Source organism: Echeneis naucrates, chromosome 2, assembly GCF_900963305.1.
Source record: "Echeneis naucrates chromosome 2, fEcheNa1.1, whole genome shotgun sequence".
NCBI classification, from domain to species: domain Eukaryota; kingdom Metazoa; phylum Chordata; class Actinopteri; order Carangiformes; family Echeneidae; genus Echeneis; species Echeneis naucrates.
This window is the reverse complement of record NC_042512.1, coordinates 3,829,020-3,842,228: the sequence shown is the minus strand read 5'-3', so window position 1 is coordinate 3,842,228 and position 13,209 is coordinate 3,829,020. Positions and strand designations below refer to the sequence as shown.

Genomic DNA, 13,209 nt, shown 5'->3' with positions numbered 1-13,209 from the left:
GAGTGCTGCTTTAAATCTTCAGTGGCTTCACCATGTCTGTAAATACTCAGAGTGGACCATTGACAGTAAGAGTTCAATTCATTGAGCCAAGTTCATTCAAAGTATCAGACAAGTTCAGACATTTTTGTTCTGTTACGCCTCAACAGAAACAAGGCATTCCAGTTCAAGGTTAATAAGTTAAGATTAATTTGTTAACCAACTTTCCAAAAATAAATCTGGTTTAAGTTTGATGATTTAAAATTATTTAAATTCTTGACTTTTTTTAACCCTAACCCTAACCCTTATTTTATATTAGAACAAGAATAAAATGAAGAAACAGATATGGTTGGTAATGATACTCAGGCTTTTATTTATTGTTTGATAATTCCAAATCTGTTTTATCACACAGAAGTTGTATTTGTTTTCAAATTTAGCCCAACTGTATTGATAGAGGGTGGATTATCTTGGTGAAATAAATTGGAAATAAATTCAATAATACATCTGTTTTATTATCCAAACTCTGATACTGTGTTTCTGAGAAATCATACACAGTTTAAGCAAAGACAAGTCTGTTTCAGTGTTAGTGATAATTATAGATGTTGATCTTTTAAAGAACTAATACCTCAGTCATGATCTGAGCTGTCAGACCAGTTCTGTCACTAAACTCTGTCAACTCACACTGAACAGACGTGCTCTGTTGATTCTATTAATGGCCGTTAATACAACTGATCCTTAAATCATCGTCGAAGAGAAACTCTTATTATTATTATTATTATTACATATCTGAAAGCAGACATGTTATGTTATACAGAAGGCCTGGGGTCCTTTGTCTCCTGTGTGTCTCTGAGGGCCGCCACCGGTCAGGGGCTGCTGCTCCTGTGTTTTCCTGCGGGTCAGTGCATGGGTCTTCCCTATGTTATGTGTGTGCCCCCCCCCCCCCCCCCCTTCTGCCTTTGCTCTCTCATTCTACCCAATCCTGAAACTCAGTTGAATATTTTTATCAATAAACCAATACCATTGCCCATAAAGTTAAACTTAAATGGCAACAGAAGGAGTATGTCAGAGACACACAGAGAAAAATGTCAGCACAACGAGGCACCAGGAGCGTTCATATTGTCTGCCCCAACTGCTGAACAGGACAGGATCCAAAAAAGAAAAAAGTTCTCCTGTCCAGTCAAACAGTGAAACAACACAATGTGATCACAGTGATCCTGTTCACACATTTACAGATTCTCACCTGCTGAACTCACTTCAGGGAGACTTTCTGACACTTTCCAGCTTCATGTGAAGAGAAGAAGCTGCTTGTTCTCCCTCATCAGTCCTGGTGTCTGATCTGAGGAAAAGAGACACCCTCATAACTTCAGAGTCCAAAGTATGAAACAGAGTGACGTTAAAACCAGTCCAAACTGAGTCTGTGCCAGAATAACTTCGGTTTGTTGTTTTAGTATTGCTATTGGTCAACAACACATCCAAAGTCCTCTTTAAGGACAATCTGGAACCTGACTGCTGTGAAACTGAACCGGTGTATATGACAAACACGAAGTGACATTTTAGTGAAAAGACTGCAGCCAATCTAAATCCAAACTTGCTGCCAAAATAACACTGCTTGGTGCATCTTTTGTCCCCCTCATGTAGAAAATCCTGCTCTGGTTCACTTACCTGCAGCAGGGCTGCTACAGGGCCACAGGAGGGCCCCAACATGGGGGCCAGCTCTGGCACTGACTCCCTCTTCTTGCTGAGCTCCAGGAGGGCTTTTCTCTGTTCTCTGCACTGTAAAAAAAAAAAAAATAAATATTTTTATGTATTTTTATTTTTAGAGATTTTTCCTATTTTCAAATAAAACAATAAGATGTCAGTAACTTTATGGATTTGCAGCAATTTCATGTTTTACGTTTAAAATTAGTTAATTAATTATATTAAAATAATATTTTTGAATGACAATTTATTGTATTTGTACATCTTTAACTGCACTTTTGCATACAAGTTGTTTTTTTTACTGTTTTCCATAAGAGAACAACTGTAAATTAAGAGATGCTAGCTGAAATTTTAAGATTTACCTTTAGAATTACAAGTAATTAACGATAATATAATATTACATTATCATTAAGTTTTTTACAGTAATTTCACATATTTTTTGTATTCAAATGTAATTTTTCATAAGATATGACGTAATTTTACAGATCTCTCCTAAAAAAAAAAAAAAATAATAATAATAATAATAATAATAATAATAATGAAGAAATGCACATGATATATCAGAAATCTTTTCAGTTCGCTGAGAAACTCAGTGTAATCAGCGCCAGGTTTGAAGCAGAAATGCAGATTTGGACTGCTCAGTAATCCGTTTGCGGTTGATGTGGAAAGTGCCCCAGTCAACCTCCAAATGGAGCTGACTGAAATCCAGTGTAGTGACACGCTCAAGTCAAAGCATGAGTCTGTGGGTGCTGCTCCCCGACACACTGCCCCAACTCCGTGCCCAAGCTGCTCAAATGCTCTCTACAGATCATTCAGTTATCAGGCTCCTCTTCTCCTCTTTAGCTATGCTGCTATAGGCCTAGGCTGCTGGGGGAAGGACTGAGCATCAACTCTCTTTCTCCCTTCCCTTGCATGAAATCCCTGTTTCACCCAGTTCTAAGCATGTGTACTGGATTTACTAACCATGTTCTGCCAAAGTCTCTTTCTCTCCCAGTTCCTCTCCTCTCTGTACCTGTCCTCATCCTGCAGGTGGTGACTCATCGCCATCCCATGTTCCTGCAACACCTGGTGCTCCCTTATCCCCATGAATTCTGTACTACTACTCCATGAACTCCTTGCAGCATCATGTTCCTGCCTACACCTGTTTGAATATCCCCTTTTCTTGCTCTCATTCTCTCTCTCTCTCTCCCAATCCCACACTCAACCCAACCAGTTGAGGCAGATGGCCGCCCCCCCTGAGCCTGGTTTTGCCCGAGGTTTCTGCCTCTTAAAGGAAGTTTTTCCTCTTCACTGTCGCCAAGTGCTTGCTCATTGGGGGATCTGTTGGGTCTCTGTAAATAATTTTATAAAAAGAGTTTGGTCTTTATATATGTAAAGTGCCTTGATGTTTGTTATGATTTGGTGCTATACAAATGAATCTGATTTGATTTGATCTCTTTGATGACGATGAACAAATCACCACTATGGAGTCGTCTCCCTGATGAACATTTTCACTCAGTTCTGAGGATTTCCTCAGCCCAGAGCCTAACCCCAGACATTGATGCACTTGCATTTAGGAAGAGATGTCAGGTATCTGGTCCGAAATGTGCATCAGAGTAAATCAGTCCTGAAAGCCAAAAACCCTTTTAACATTTTAAATTGTTATTTAGAGATATTATATTTCATGAGCAGATATGGTTAGAAATACATTAAAGTGAATTGTCAGAAAGCATCCTGCTGGGTTAATTGATAGCATGCTGATGTTTTTATTTAAATTTTATGAGTTCACGTCTTTATCACAAACATTTGAAGAGATCTTGTTAATAAGTAACCACATCATCCACAACCAACCCTCTTTATCTGGAATCTGAACAGGGAGCTGTGAGGAGTTTGCTGGCTCATCATCACGATTAAAGAATTCACTGACTGCAACATTTAAATTATTTTAACAGTTTTCTTTAATAGTGAATATTAAGGGTTACAAAACTGAAGTTTGTGTTCTTTTATCACTTCGTCTATCTTCCTGTCTTTCTGCCATGTTCTTCAACTCTTCAACAGCCCTTCTCAGTTCGTAAATATATCTGAGAAGGTAGCTGGTTGAAAATGATCATCAAGGCCCCAGATATGAGCATCAAATTATCAGTTTTCAAATCAAATTTGTAAATATAATTTCCTCAATAATATATTATTTCTTGATTTGTAGAAGTCAGAAGGAGTAAAGTTCAGTATTTTATATGTCAATGCAGCTAAATCTTATCTTAATTTTAATATTTCCATTTTGTTGACTTTACAATCTGTTTTTAAATCAGTTCAACATTCACTGACACAAACAGGATGAAGGCTGTTGGTTATGTTACCTGATGGTCGAACTGATCTTCATGCAGCTGATGAGTGAAGGTGAACTTTAACTGCAGCTTCCATGAAAAAAACTTAAGACAATATATCCATGTATGTCTGACCGCAGGAGGTTTTCTAAAGTTGTTGATCCAAACACAGTCTGAGCTCTCTGTGTAAAACTAAATATGACTTACAGGAAAATCTCATACCCCAGCAAATCTGAACTTTGGAATGAATTGAAGTCAATCATTAACAGACAGTAATAATAAAACCATATCAGGTAGATCACAAAGATCCAATGACCTTTGATTTATATTATGTGTTGTACAATATGGGACAAATAAATGATCCTTTATCTTTTAATACGATTAGAAAACATTTTTACACATGCTCAGATACACAGTTATGTTTGTCTACAATGATCAGATTAGAAATGGCATAGTGGCTAAATGTATGAGAGCGTTTATGAGGATGGTATATTTTAAAGTGTGTTTGTCTACAGTGTGTAAGGGGACAGTTTGTTTTTCTACAGTGTATATCTAGAGTTCTCTGGTGAGACACATAACATCTTCAGCATCAGCATATCAGCAGATCACCCTGGGACTAGACCACTGCAGATCAGGGTGTCTCTTCAAAAGATGCTGCCTCCTTCAAAGAGCTAAGAGACACTGAGGAACCAGAGGCCTGTATCACAAAGCTGGATTAACATGTCTGGGATCTGTTTTAGTGATCCACAAAGCTGGTTATCAACTTGATAATCAAACCTGGTTTTTCCATCTTGATCCGTGCACGTTCACATAAAAGGGGCTGGGTTTGCTGCATTTGACCAACCGACCACATGGAGAAGACACAATACTGAATTTCACAACTGTAAAATTAAGAAAACAGAAAGACTATCAACCAATAAAATGAACAAAAAGCAACAGACTTGCAGCTCACAAAAGCTGCAAAAATTCTGGGAAATTAATCACAGGCTCTGTCAATGAGTAAATTACTGGGATTATAATATTAACTCTCCACCACATTCAATATAAACATACATGATGCAGCCTGGACCACTGTTGTATCCAGACTGTACTGACTGCTGCTTTTCATTGAGAGAAGTTGTGTTTTATATGTGTTGTATATTCCAAGCAGCACTGAGTTTCTAACATTTGGATGTTGTTAAGAAAAGTTGTTTATCAGTTACCGAAAAAAAACACCCTAAATATGTTTTGAACTACAAATGAACTGTCCTCTGTCTATTCTTCATTTCTTGTTTGTCACAATTCCAACCCTCCTCCTTTATCAGGCTAAAGAGAGACAGAAGCATCTCCACGTCCTCCCCCTGAACACAGGAGCCAGCCATCCAAAACCAGATGTGGACAAACCTCCTCCCCACAACATCACCCAAAAAGAAACAACCCTCATCATCACTTCATCACAGAGAGGGACCTTCTGCTGCTGTCATCAGATTCAGTGATGTCTTCATCAGGTCATCAAGTTTACACATCATCAACTGTCTTTGAGGAGAAATAATCAAACACCAAGTCAATTTCTTCTTCTCTGTATTTTCACCTGTCGGTCCAGGTGTGCTCTGACTAACAGGACTTCAGCCTGCTGACCTACACTGAGCTGCTCTGTTTCCTCTGAAAGAACAAGTCTTTAATTCGAGTTCAAACTGAGGCAGTAACTGCAACAGCGAGAAATGTTTTCCATGCTAACGAAGCCTAATTAGCTAATTAAGATACGTTAGCATGCTAGCTAAATTAACAAAGTTAGCATGCTAACCAAATTAGCTAACTTAGATATGTTAGCATAACGACGTAACGACCTTCAACAAGGAGTTCTCTGCTCAACATGTCGATTAAATGTTGTTTAAGAACAGTTTCACATGCAAACAGAGAAAAGACAACTTTACAGAAATTCTGCGTTAAAGTTCTCATTAAAGTTCTTACCTGAACTCCGGTGAATATTTGCTACAGGTGCTGCAGGAAGACGGAAGTTTGTTTCAAAACTCAGACTGGTGAATTTACAGCATTTAGCTTGCAGCACAACTTCCTGAACTTGTTTTCGGCACTGCTCCTCTTTTCAGTTCATTTCTAAGTTTTATTTTGTTTTCCATTTTCTCACAAAATGTCGAGCTGTAGCCACTTAAACAACTTTACACAACGCGCTGTCACTCCAAATGACTGACACCACTGACAGCCAATGACAACTGAGGGGACATGGAAGGACCAATCAGGTTATAGGGGGAGGGAGCCTCAGCTGTGATCACGAGAGAATATTCTCATTCACTTCGACTCTTTCCTTCTCCTTATTTGTCCTAAAAAGGAACCAAGAAAGCAATCAAAGCTGAGCCACTTGGTTTTTCTTCATGCCAATCTGAACCAAAGACGAACTAAAACTGTTAGGATTTTCATTTACATCCTGTTGTATCATCCTTCATACTTGTCTATGTGGTTTAAATGTAAATAGTTCAACATTTTTAAATGATTTACATTTAATTAAAGATTAAAAATATTTTCAAACTGAGTTGGATCTTTGGGTTTTTTCATTTATTATTTGTCATTATTATTTGCCATTTATCATTCGTTCGCGAAACGAGTCATGTGCGTCTTTGTGCGCATGCGCTCATCCATCTGACACGAGTGTCACGCGTGGGAGAGCGATTAAAGACAGGTAATGCCTTTGATCTCCAGTGACGTCACACACATCCTCAGCTCCATGTAGGTTGGAGCTAAGGATGTGATTTGAGAATGAAGTTGTTCTGAGCGCACTCAGAAAACAGACAGGAAGTGTCATTTCTCCTGACGTGTAGCATGATTTTTGTGCTGGAAGCTGTTCATCAAACATAACCAGAAGCAGCCAGTAACCAATTTGAATGAAACCAGAACATGCTGTGATCCATCCAACCGTTGTTGGCAGGATTTGAACCTGCGCGGGGAAACCCCAATGGATTTCAAGTCCATCGCCTTAACCACTCGGCCACAACAACCATGCGCAGCTACGCTACCATGACTCAGCATTTTCCAGCCTGGAGAGTTTCCTCCTCAAATGACAGGCTCTTGCTGCCTTCACTTCCCATGGAAGAAAAATGTTCATGTGGCTACTTCTATGAAGTACACTTCCTGCTGTCTGAGTAATGATTGTTACAAAAGGCCATTTGGGAACAAACATTGTGCTTGATTGTAAGCGGGTGTCAGTAATGTATCTATTCACACTTTTAATCATTTCATACTTTGGTTGCAGGTTATGCTGGCAGAAAACCAAATATGGAGAGGAAGGCCCAGAAGAAGTGGAGCAGAGTATTGTTGGAGGAAGAGCAGGGAGCAGGCTTTCAACTTCTGTTTAGTTTGATTTATAGTTGATTTGATTATATTTGATTTATAGTTTTTTATGTATAGTTAAATGAAACACACTAGTCCTGCAAGTTTAAAGAAGGACTCGTCAGATCACAGAAAAAAGATTAACCTTCCTCTAGTGTTAAGGTCGGGGTTTTTGGGGATAATGCTTCAGATTTGAGGAAGGATAACAGGAAACTGCGATGGCCAGAAATCGAAATCAGGTCAACTGCTTGGAAGGCAGCTATGCTGACCACAATAACACCATTGCAGGCAAATGTATTAATATGTAGAATACAGTTTTTTCCTTCATCTGAAGGGGTCAGTAGTGTGACAGGAGGTTTTTAATGATGTCGAGTAGCAGACAGAAACAGACCGATAGAAACTAAATTCCTGCTGTTTTATTGTTCTGTAAGAGCTGAGAGAATACATGTCTGTAAGTGTTGTTGTACATATCTGTATTACTGCCATGTTTGAGTTGGAATAAATTCACTGACGCTTTAAAATGATCGCGGTACTGATGCTAATCCCGTTAGCCGGTCTATGGCGTTTTCCATTGTATGTTAGCATTAAGCGGATATAACGGACTTTATGTTAAGATAAAATTATGGCTGTAATTCTGATTAAAATGACTTTGAATGCTATTTTAAATACGTAGCTGTTCAGTCATTTGTGGTTTTATTTTGTGGATGACAAAGTAACTCATTTTATTATTCTCGCTTTCGGTCGAAAAAAGCCGAGTCCAGTCGAGGAGAGCCGAATCTTCAGAGAATCCGTGCAGACAGGGGGGTTAATTTGATGGACACACCATGAGGCCAATCACATGAGAGGACAAACTGATGTTTTCACAATAATATTCAGCTGCTAAATTGACATAGATATGAAGTTTTACAGGTGACCAAGAAGAGACGTTTTCTTTGCTCTACAACGTAACTTTGTGAAAATAACATGTCTGTGGTTGTTTTCTGATCCCTCCTTCGTTTCTTCATGTCTTCTGTTTGTGTCTCTCTCTCGGAGTGATGTTGTTACTGAAGCCGACTCTGACCCCTCACTGAGCGGGTCGGTGCGGAGAAACACTCCGTTACCTCCGACAGCTGAGCGGTATCGCTTCTCGGCCTTTTGGCTAAGATCAAGTGTAGTATCTGTTCTTATCAGTTTAATATCTGATACGTCCCCTACCCGGGGACCATATATTAAATAGATTTTTGGAACAGGGAGATGGAATAGGGGCTTGCTCCGTCCACTCCACGCATCGACCTGGTATTGCAGTATCTCCAGGAACGGTGCACTCTCTCTGTGTGTTCAATACAAGTCCTGTTCAGCTCAACATCACCTTAAACACATGATGTTGTCTTCATGTGTGTAACGCTGAGTGTACAGAGTGTTCATGTTCAGTTTATGGTTTTAGAATCAGCGATGCATTCATGTAGAAACATCAGTTTAATGTTGCTGATTTCATCAGGTTATATTCTGCTGACCAGACTGAATCAATAAAGTTTTGTTTCCACATGTCATCGTTTAAATGTTGGTTGTGTTTTGCATTTGTCAGCTGAATCCACAGAGTGACTGAAATGATGAAGTAAATCCAGGAAAGGAAAAACATTTGGCTCTGAATCTCAATGTAGATTTGAACAAAGAGCTCCAGCTGAAGAAAACAATGCTGTCTGTTTCCAGATGATGAAGAACTCAGTTCTCAGTTGATGCTCAGTTATCTCCATCTAGTGGACAGATGGTAGAAGTTGATTCCTGAAAAGAGGAAGTGACTTTTCCTCAGATCAAACTGTTGAAGGAGAACGAGCAGCTTCTTCCTCACTGACTCACTCAACTTCTGTCTCCTGGGTTTGGATTTGAGCCTCTTTCTCAGGAGCACACACAGAAAAAATAAGATTTTCTATTCCAACAATATACGTGATGTCCTCGCGTATGAATGAATGTTTCACTGATGCACTACTCCACAGCGAGACTGTGTGACGTCACTGGAGATCAAAGGCATTTCCTGCCTTTCATTGATCTCCCACGCGACACAGATTCATACGTCACTCTCTCAAGTTCGCTTCAAATGAATGAGTGCTAAAAGTCTCTTCGCAGCTCCTCGTTAGTATAGTGGACAGTATCTCCGCCTGTCACGCGGAAGACCGGGGTTCGATTCCCCGACGGGGAGAGCACGTGTGCTTTCCTATAACATGAATAATATGTTATTAACCAGAGGACTCCGTTGTAGCTCTCTTCCGGTCAGCTCAGCGGGCTGACGTGAACCACGTGACCACCCCGCAGTGAGATCAGGGAGTGTCGGGACTCTTCTCTCTCTGGGACACTGGATCTGTCTGTCTGTATCATGACAGAAACTCTGAAACACTCTGAATGTCTTTACTGATATGAAAGTGTCCAGCAGTCCATGATGGATTATTATAGAAAGATATCAACTTTAATTCAAATACATTGTTGAATATAAACACAGAAATTTAAATAATCATCTGCAGCTTTTTTCTAATGTTAAAATGAATGAAGTCAGATCACAGACTCTGGTCCTCTGCTCCAGGTGGAGAGTCCTTCATTTTGTGGAGGATTTCAGTGTGTATACAGATACAAATGCAAATAAAGATAAGTATATGCACCACAAAGGGCCTCTGATGTAATACAGAAATTGTCAATTAAAACGAGGTATTGATTTAATCATTTTACTCCTGGAGATACTTTCACAGCTACCAAAGTCGTGAGAACAAACTAGCAGACAATTGGTCACCTGCCAAAATAAAAATATATAGAATCACACTGTGCACATGCAAATAAAGATCAGTATATGCATCATGGTACCACTTTGGGTTCGTTTGGCATGTGAGAGGTAGTGGGATCGATGCCCACAAACTCCACAAGACTTTAGCTCTTTGGAGATACAGCAACAAGTGAGCGAAACAGCAGGTCCCTGGGTTGGCTTTGGAGTAGCAGCTGTCACTCAGGCAGCAGCTACTCTTCCTGGGGTCCAAATGAAAATGCAAAGCTGCAGTCAAACAGGACAGAATTGAAACAGGGACCTTTAAATCTTTAATGTAACGCGAAGTTACGAAGACAGAAAGACATCTTTGAAGAATCTTGGACACACAACCAGTCAGCGTGCAGCATCCAACCTCACAAACTTTAAACAATATTTAACTGTTTGGATGAAAGAGGAGGCAGAATACCTGAAATATGGCAGCTCCTCTACCACTGAGCTACATCCTCTTTGGATATTTACCTAACCACAGAGGCTCTGAGCTGAAAAGAGAAACTGTCTGATGAAGCCTCCTCTCTGCTCACAGGGCCTCTGCTCTGTTTTAGGTGGAGGGCGCATGTTATGAAAAATATTTCCTTTCCTTTTATTTCCTTTTAGAGATCTATAGCTCTATCACCTATGATATAAGGCTCAGTGGCTCTGTGTAGTTGTTGTGGCTGAGTGGTTAAGGCGATGGACTAGAAATCCTTTGGGGTTTCCCCCCGCCGATTCGAGTCCTGCCAACAACGGTTGGTTGTTTTCGATTCCATGAAAGAGCATGTTAGAGAATCTCTATAATCTGTGCAGTGTTAATATTGGGCTTTCTTTATGTTTTCCTGTTAATCAGTGCTGCTGAAAAACTGCTGAAGCAGGAGCAGGCTCAGGGGGGGCGGCCATCTGCCTCGACCTGTTGGGTTGAGAGAGGGAGAGAGAGAGCTGACACTGTCCTACCAAAGCTATCATTAACTTTTCTGTTTCCTCACCAGAGAGTAGCAGCTGGATACACGTGTCAGGATGGCTCAGTGGTCTGAGGTGCCAGACTCTTTCCTGCACAAATGGGCCTTGAACATGAAAGACTGACATATTCTGACATATCATTGATAATATCTGCTGTCCTGGTGATTGAAGAAAAGAAGGAATGACATTCCTCATCTTTTTTGTCCAAATTCCAACCAGGACAACCCCAAAGAGAAGCACTTATGCACAAAGACTTCATCAGTGTCTCTGACTGGAGTGATCCGGGTTAGATCTGAAGAAAACATGGCTCCAAGAATTAATGTTGTTTTTGCCATTTAACAATGAAAGAGGAAAAAGAGAGCAAAGAGAATAGAAACTAATTATACAGCTAATTATACACCAATCAGAAGCCTGAGTAGCTCAGTCGGTAGAGCATCAGAAGATGAAGCTTCTTACCTTTAGTGGTTCACATTATAGACTCCACAGCAGTGATAGGTGACACTGATCTATGAAATAATGAAACCATGAGTCTTCCACAAGCCATGTTGCCAAGTGCCTTTTCATAGGAGACAAACTTTGGTAAGAGTCATGAGAGTGAGGCACTTCTGTTGGCTACAAGACATTATGGGTTTTACAATCAGTTATTGTATCTGGAGCTCTGACTGTTACCAAAAGTGCAGGTGACCTGTGGCTTAGCTGGTCAAAGCACCTGTCTTGTAAGAGTCATGATGGTCAGCTACTTATGCTGGAATATTTTAAGATCCTCTGTACATTTCTGTGCATCATAGTGGTGCTGTGGCTTAGTTGGTCAAAGCGCCTGTCTAGTAAACAGGAGATCCTGGGTTCAAATCCCAGCAGCACCTGTTTTAAGGTTGTTGAGATAAACTCATGTAACTTCTTCTGCAGGAGTTTCATTAAAACTTTCTGACCAATCAGGTAACTGCAGAGTCTTCATGTCTCCCTTTGGAACATCCTGACGTTTTGTGGAAGAGATGGATTTGGAAGGCCGGTTAGCTCAGCTGGTTAGAGCGTGGTGCTAATAGCGCACCCCCCATACTGGCCACAAGCAGCATCTCAGAACTTGGTGTTGTTCTCTCCATATACTTCAATGCAGTCTGAAGTCTTTTTCCAACCAGTGGAACTGCCCCCTGGTGGTCATTAGAAGTACAGCTTAACTTATCAGATACAACAATAACACAAAGTTACAATGATCAGAGCAAAGACTGCATATTGATCATTTCCTTTGTAACAGTTTAGTGATTAGTTTCCAGCTGGCATTGTGCACCATGCAGGGGATGTAGCTCAGTGGTAGAGTGCATTCTTTGCATGTATGAGGCCCTGCCTTCAATCCCCGTCATCTTCAGCGTACTTCAGGAAGTACTTATCTTGTGCAACACCCTGATCTCTCAACTATCCAATCAGCTTGGAGCAATTTATCCTGTGTAGTCATCCTACCAAATTACCAAAGTGAACACAAGTGTACATGTGATGACAAAACAGCAGCCATTGAAGTCCACTCAAAGGCAAACTCCTAATGCTTTGGCCTCTTTTTTTAAACTCACGTCTAAACATCATAATGAAGTTACGTCAAGTACTAGTACTAGCTGAGCTGCAGCAACTCGAATCCCATCTCTGTGGAATCTGCGTAGGAATGCCATTCCTTCCTTTCTTCAATCACCAGGACAGCAGGTATTATCAGTGATATGGGCGGTGGGGGATAAGGAAGTAGTTTGAAAGTCACAAATGTTACCTTAACTTGAGCACTAACTTGACTGTTGAATTCAGTAAGTGCTACTTGTTGGGGCAGTGCTGACTGACAAAAACAACTTCCTTTTGTACAAGTGCTTCTCTTTGCGGTTGTCCTGGATGGTATTAAAACCAGTTTTGATAGATTTCTTCAGATCAGCTGAGTGAGTGAATTTTTCGTCAACATTTCCCGAACTGAAGCACAGACTTGTGTTCTGAGAGCAGTAAGTGCTATTAGTTGGGATAGTGTTGGTGATTTCAGAAGTCAATGGCAAGTTTTATCAGTTTTTAGGGTGTGGGGGTAAAGAACATCTGAATTAGTTAGCACATACTCAGTTATCTTAATGGGTAGGCTGAAAGAAAAGACAGAGGGAGGGTTGTCACTGTAAATTACTGTGATGAGTGCTGATTCTCTCAAATAAGAATATGTTTAAAACAAACAAA

General features: G+C 40.2%; 1 protein-coding gene and 4 non-coding genes across 5 annotated transcripts in view; 4 read left to right on the top strand and 1 right to left on the bottom strand.

Moving 5' to 3' along the window:
- The window catches only part of LOC115057438 (NLR family CARD domain-containing protein 3-like), a 217,258-nt gene that overhangs the window by 22,069 nt on the left and 181,980 nt on the right, over positions 1-13,209 (top strand). The gene's annotated exons all lie outside the window — the stretch shown is intronic.
- Positions 6,886-6,967, bottom strand: trnas-uga (transfer RNA serine (anticodon UGA)). Its single transcript has one exon. It is a non-coding gene; the product is annotated as a tRNA-Ser (tRNA).
- On the top strand, positions 8,417-8,607 carry LOC115058492 (U2 spliceosomal RNA). The gene has a single exon (XR_003842094.1). It is a non-coding gene; the product is annotated as a U2 spliceosomal RNA (small nuclear RNA).
- trnad-guc (transfer RNA aspartic acid (anticodon GUC)) lies at positions 9,403-9,474 on the top strand. Its single transcript has one exon. It is a non-coding gene; the product is annotated as a tRNA-Asp (tRNA).
- Positions 11,809-11,882, top strand: trnat-agu (transfer RNA threonine (anticodon AGU)). The gene has a single exon. It is a non-coding gene; the product is annotated as a tRNA-Thr (tRNA).